A 6,993-nucleotide genomic window follows, 5' to 3' on the forward strand; every position below is an offset into this window, starting at 1 on the left:
AAATATATATAAATAAACATATATATAAATAAACATATATATGTTGTATATGTTATATAAACACATATATATGTTATATGTATGTATATATAAAATATATGAGAATCAGGATAAAACCAGAGAAACTCAATGTCATTATTAAAAAATAAATTACCTGATCAAAATGTTTCTCAACACAAAATTATATATATATATATAAAACACTCAGAGCGGCCCCATGCAAAGTGCGAGCTGAGCACGTGCTGTTGAGCTCAGGACTGGCAGACAGCACTCAGCTCACCTGCCAACTTCATCCGCTGGTCACGCCTGCTGGGAGCCCCGTAAGGAAGCTTCCCCAAGCTTCCAGGGCGCTGGTCCCTGGAGTGGGAAGCACATTGGCGACCCACTGGTCATGTCTGCCATGGTCAGGGACCCAGCAAGGCAGCCCAAGTGCCAGGAACTTTCCACCCCAAGATTAGTCTCCATAGGCCATTCCAGCACTGGCGTTGCAGACTCTTACTAAGTCACTCCCTGGCTAGGCAGAATACTGGAGTAGAAAAATACTGGGCTGGAAATCAAGAGACCTCTGAATAACACACACCACTTACGTTGTAATTGTTTTCAGGTCTGTCTCCCCTCCTTCGGGAAAGGGAGTCTTTTATGTCTGGCGTTGAGAGAACAGATGAAAGATAAATGGAGCCAGTACTTGAGTCCTAGCTCTGCCACTAATTCACTCTGGGCCTCGGTCTCCCCAGCCATAAAATGAGGGGGTTGGACTTGGTGACCTCGAGGTCCTGTTAGCTGTGACCAGGCCTTGATTCAGAGAGGTCCCCCGGGCTGCCTAGGGAATTCTAGAAGTGAGTGCCTTCCTGGCTTTCCTGCTTTCCCCTCACTCTGAGGCTCGCTTAAAGTCCTCTCCCCGAAAGGGACGGAACGGGACTTAGAACCCTGGCAGCCAGGGGAGCCCACCCCACCTTGAAGCCAGCCCACTTGGGGTTCCTCACCACTGGAGCTCTATTGTCCTTGGCCAACGCCTTCCCAAGCAGAAGTGTCCTTAAACCCAGAGAGCTGGTGGGGACCTGGACACATCTGATCCAACCGCCTTTCGTTAGCCAAGTCGGTGCCCAGAGAGAGAAAGGGAGTCACTCCAGTCCCAGAGCACATTAGAAGGAATGCTGGCCCGAAGGCCACCCTGGGGCCCAGGTCTCTGCACCTGGCAGTGTGGGGGAGGCCAGAAAAACCTGAAGCCAGGAGGGGAACCCAGATCCCTGAACCCCAGTTGACAACTTTATGTGGTCCAGGGCTGTCGCCTCTGCCTTGGTGGGGCTGGGCAGCTCACAAAAGGCCCATTGCATACCGGGGGCAGAGCTGCGATGGGCCTCATAGCTCTGGTGTCTCAGCCACACTGATCTTGCCCCATGGAAAGAAAACATTTGTCAAAGGCCCTCAGTTGGCCACGGCTGGATTAAGTACATTTGCGGGAATAAGTACATTTGCGGCTTCCAAGGTGAGCTGTTGTCTCAAATGGCTGCAGCATAATGAATGTCTGAGGACCCAGCAGGTCGCTGGGGAAGGCATCCCAGACCCTCCGGCCACTCCCAGGCACTGGTTCACCCCACCTCGCCTCGGGGATTCCCAGGATGGGGAGGGATAAAGGGGCAATTTTTTCTCATCATTAAAGGGCAGCAGATGGCCGGGGGCGGAGTGCAGTATCTGCTCAGGGCAGCGTGACAGATCACAGCGCTTGGGAAGAAGCACCCCATATCTAATTGAAAATCCCAGGGAACCTTAGGTGGGTCTAGCGTAATTACCCAAATTGGAGCAGGGCCAACCTGGCTTGATGCTTCGCTCTGGCAGTGACAGGGCAGCTTGTCTGTGCAAAACCAGTGGCTTTAAAGCTCCAGGAAGCAGTGAGGGGTTAGGAAGGTGTCACTGGGTGTTTCACCTCCTGGCTGGAGGTTGGAGCACCAAGGAGGAACTATTTTGATCTCCAAGAACCCTTGTCCTGACTCACCCCATTCACTGAGTCATCGCCACGATGGGGAACGAAGGCCTGGGCAGGGGAACCATGGCCAACACCTCCTTTCTCTTCCAGAGCCCCCACACAAGTTGGAAAATGCTCGGGCTTTGGTCAGCCAGGCGACCATAGCAAGGAGGCAGCCTCGATGGGTTTTTCAGCTAAGAGGCCCAGAAATGTGGGTGCTAACACCTGCCCCGTGGGGTCTACTCACACCCACCATCAATGTGCCGCTCACCCTGCTGGCCTGGTGGGGCACGTGGGTTACTTTGTGTTATCCTCACAAGCACATTGGAGGTATCCTGAACCCAGTTTTCTGGGTTGAAGTGTATTCTGGGGAGCTGAGCTCACAGCACTGGGGTGTGGGGAAGTGGCGGCTGAGGGAGCCTGCCTGGGGGGCCTGTGCTTACTCCCGCTCTGCCTCCCCAGGAGACACGGCCACCCTCGGGACTAACAACCGCTCACCCTTGGGACCCAACCGCTCACGCTAGGGACTAACAACCCCAGGGAGAGTGGACGACCCCCCGATTCTTCCTGCACCCTGAAGAAAGCAGACCAAAATGCCATCCCTGTAGGCCAGAACCCTACTCAAGATTGGGAAGCCAAGCAAGCCAGTCCAAGACAAATAAGAGCAGGGAGCCCCCCTTCACATGTGTGGGCAATCTGGCACCTGGGGTTGTGCTTCTGGAAACAGGGGATGGTTCTCAGATGTTCCACCACTACTCCAGGAGGCCCCGGGACCTAAGTGTGATTCGGCTTGACACCTTCTCAAGGAAGCCACATACAGATGAGAAGGGAACAGGAGGCGAAGCGAACCTTTTCAGGGGCCAGACAGCTCCAGGCACACACGTTTTATTGCATTTTGCAGATACCACACTTATACTAGTGAGAGCGCTGCAGTGGCCACGTGACCCCCGAGCCCGGGCCGGCACCGTCTCCCCCAGCAGTAGCGTCCACGTCTTGTCTCTCGCCTTTTGGCCACGCTCACCCTATTTCAAACGTCTTCACGATTGCTCTGTCTGTTCTGGCGGTGTGTGACGTGGTCTTTGACAGTACTATCACTAATTGTTTATTGGTGCCATGGACGCTCTCAGAAAGTATGCAGTGGCACACTTCGTCCACAAAGTGGGTGTTCTGCCCGCTCTGCCCCCAGCCATTCCCATCTCTTCCTCTCCTGGGCCTCCCAATGCCCTGAGATCCAACAGTATTGTAGGGGCACAGCATAACCCTACAACAGCCTCTGGTGGTCCAGCCAGGGGAGCGTCGCACGTCAAAGCTGGAAATGATTGAGCTGAGTGAGAAGGTACATCAAAGAGTCAGCAGGCTGGAGCCAGGCTCTGGAGCCAGTCAGCCCAGCTGTGACCGCAGAGGGAAAGTTCTTATGGAAATGGAACGTGCCCTCCCGAGCACCCAGGAATGGTAAGGAAGCGAGACGGGCTGGTCGCCGAGGTGGCTTTTGTGGGCTGGACAGGAGATCGAGAGCCACCACACCCCAGAGCCAACGCTGGATCCAGACACGGGCCTAGCTCTGACTCTGTGCGGCCGAGGGAGACCAGGAGGCCGCAGAAGCCACGTCTGAATCCAGCGGAGGTGGGTCCGTGGGGTTGTGGGGAGACGCCCTCCCCACTGCCTAGCCGCACCAGGCCGGGCAGCCAGTGCTGCCCGAGACGCTGCAGCAAGTTCTGCGGAAGCTTGAGGTCCCTGGGGCGGGGCCGTGTGCGCGACAGTTTTCCCGGCAGGTGGAGCAGCCTGAAGAAGAGGCCCTGGGACTTGGAGGGAGAGAGGCGGGGCCCGTGCTGCTCCGCCAGAGGGCAGACGGCTCTGAGGGCTGCTGTAGCTGGTGATTTCGGTCGAAGCCCAGCGCTCATTACCACTCTGAAGATCCAGGGCCTTTAAGAAATCAGTGCTAGATGTTGATCTGTTAACAACATGGTTTACTAAACATTTTAAGCCCACTGTTAAGGCCTCTGCTGCTCAGGGGAAGAAGATTCCTTTTGTAACCTCAAACACGGGGTTTCTGACACTTCCCCCAAGTACAATGCTTTTGAGTAAGTCATTGGCCACACGTGTGCCTCACAGACATCTGCTTGGGGCTTTGATGCTCAGTTAAAGAGCAAAAAAGTGTTCCAGGGCAAAAGGACCCACAGCTGTAAGCTCACCAGGCCAATTGGAGCCTCCCAGCACCCACAGGAAAACCCCCTCGCCCCTCCCCTTTATTAATATAACCTTGCAACTGGCTCGAGGAGACGACTTTCCACGAGTTTCCAGCTTCACTGTGGCCGTCACGGTGGCGCTATCAGAATAAAACATCCTTTGTAAAAAGTCTTCATTGTTCAATCTTTGGCTTTCTGAGCAATGAGCAAGTCAAAAACATTTTCAAATTCTCTCTGCTCATTGACGATTCACCTGGTCACTGAGAGCTTTGCTGGAAGTGGCTGTGGCGATGCCTGTTGCTTTTGTGCCTGCTCACAACACCCCGGGAGCAGGGGTCCTTTTGCCATTCAGCTCTCACTGTCTGAGAAATAGACTTCATAAGACTATAGGCTGTCACAGCCAGTGATTCTGCTAATGCAGCTGGCTCAACCGAACGGAAAACCTTCCCGAAGGATTCACCACTATCGCTGCCGGTAAGGACATGCTGGTTCACCAGAGCTGGGTAGAATGTCAGCATTAACAGGAGTTGGGAAGGAGTGGGTTCCAACCCTCATGCATGACTTTGAGGGTGCAGGATGTCAGGGAGGAAGTCACTGCAGATGTGGTGGGAGCAGCAGCGAGAGAACTGGCATTAGAAGGGAGCTGGAGACATGGCTGAGGAGGGTGGAACTTGAATGGGAGAGGATTTGCTTCTTACAAATAAAGGGAGCAGGGCCCTCCCGGGTGGCGCAGCGGGTTAAAGCACAGCACTAAGAAGCTAAAGCCGCTTCAGCATGAGTTCGATCCCCACCCTGGAGGTGACCCACAGGGCGTGGCAGACCTCTCCTGTCCCGCCTCAGCAGGACTGCTCCCCTCAGCAGTGTACTTCGTCAGTCTGCCTGTTCTGGCCTGTTCTGCTCCCCACTCTGGTGACTCCTCTCACTGCTCCTGCACCTCTGGCCTGTACCCCAGTTCTGTGTGCATAAATAAATCTTTAAAAAAACAAAACAAATAAAGGGAGCAGTTGCTTGAGATGGAATCTACTGGCGAGGATGCTGTGAATGTTGAAATAACAACAGAACGGGGATTCAGAAGACGGCATACACTGTGTTGATAAGGATGAACTCCAATTTCCAAAGAAGTTCTCAGTGGGTGAAATGCTAACAGACGGCATTGCGTACGCAGAGGAAAGAAAGATAAATCTCCCCACAAACTTCACTGTTGTCTTCACTTCAGAAATGGCCACCATCACCATGGATAGGATGTTTTGGCGATGAAGTATTTTTTTAAATAATATAATAATTTATTTTTACATCATTTTGTGCCTTTTTCCATCTCAGCTGTAATCCCCGTGGGCTTCCCATCACCAAATCACCCTGTGCCGTCACCATAGTCCAGTGCACTCCCCTCCCCGCCCCCATTTTTGATCCCATCCCCCACTCGACCCCATTAAATGTCTCTGGTATATGGTTGTTCATTATTACTATTATTATTTTCTCCCCTGGTCCTTTATACTCCTGCCATAGTGAAACCATCCGGTATTTTTCCTTTTCTTTCTGGCTTATTTCACTTAAGCATGATCTGATAAAGTATTTTTTCAATGAAGGTATGTACTATTTTTTACATAATACTATTGCATGCTTAATAGACTACAGTGTAGTGAAAACATAACTTTTATATGGAAACCAAAAAATGTGTGTGACATTTATCACGATCATCATTTTATTGCAATGTTAATATGGCCAAAGTATCCTCACCCTTCTCCCTCCAGGGGCCCAAGGAAAATAAAACAGAACTCAAATGTGAGAGACTGGAGTTTGGATGACTCCCTCCAATCTGCAAATATTTAGCTGTCTCTTTGCTTTACATAATTTCTGTATCATTCAACAGAGACAGATGCTTTTCCAGAATAACCCAGAGCGCGCTTCCATTTTATCTTCTTGCTTTTAAATGAAATTTAGATTTTTCAGTTTCATCCTTTCCATGTCAGTTTTCAAATATGTGTTTTGGACTCCTCTGGGGGTCGGTTAACTGGATTTCCAGGTCCACTGCCCCATCCGGGCACTTCAGTAAACTTGGGGGATGTGGGTGTCGGGATGGGAAAGACCTTCCCAAGTTTTTGGGTTTCCATATAAAAGTTACATTTTCACATGGAGAGTGAAGGTCAGGGAGACACAAGGAGCAGCCGCAGACCTAAGAGCCAGGTGGGACCAGTGACCGGCCTGGAAGGACAGCCTCTCCTAGCTGAGTCTGAGGGGAAGGGAGACTGCATTGAGCAGCTTCCATAAATTCTCAGAGAACTGAATAAGCTCCTGGGGCAGAGGTTTGCACGCAGTGTTCTGGGCTTGTCCTCTGCTGTTCACAAAGCATCACAGAGAACCAGTGAACCCCAACGACCCCAGAAGCACTGCATCATGGCCCCCGCTGGAAGAATGGCCACATAGCCCGGGGCCCAGACACCCAGCACTTTGGGCCAGTGCGCCCCCTTGCTCTGGAGTCCTCCCCGGGGGGCCTCACTGCCGGCTCACCTGGGCACCCCTCAGCCTCCAGAACAGGGAACGGCCTGTTGACTGACAGACGCAAATGCCGTCAAATGAGAGTATTTCAAACCACTCATCCAAACTGGAGCAAAAGCCAAATGACTCTTGTGTGGGGAAGGCAGGTAGATGCTGGGTGTTCTCCACTCTCCGCTCCCAGTTTCTGTGAGGAAGCTGCTAGACTTGGGCAGGAGGCTTTGGCCACACTGAAGAGCGGCTGTATCCTGCACCCCAACCCACCTGCGGGGTATGGCACAGCAGCATCTGTTCCGAGCTCTCATCTCATCCTTGCAGAATCCTCATGAGGAGAAATTGTCTTTTTTTTTT

General features: G+C 52.1%; 1 protein-coding gene across 3 annotated transcripts in view; it reads right to left on the reverse strand.

Moving 5' to 3' along the window:
* STPG1 (sperm-tail PG-rich repeat containing 1) overlaps positions 1-6,993 on the reverse strand; it is a 43,653-nt gene that overhangs the window by 2,145 nt on the left and 34,515 nt on the right. The window lies entirely within an intron of this gene.

This window comes from Condylura cristata, unplaced genomic scaffold (assembly GCF_000260355.1).
Source record: "Condylura cristata isolate star-nosed mole 26May11 unplaced genomic scaffold, ConCri1.0 scaffold00008, whole genome shotgun sequence".
Lineage (NCBI taxonomy): Eukaryota > Metazoa > Chordata > Mammalia > Eulipotyphla > Talpidae > Condylura > Condylura cristata.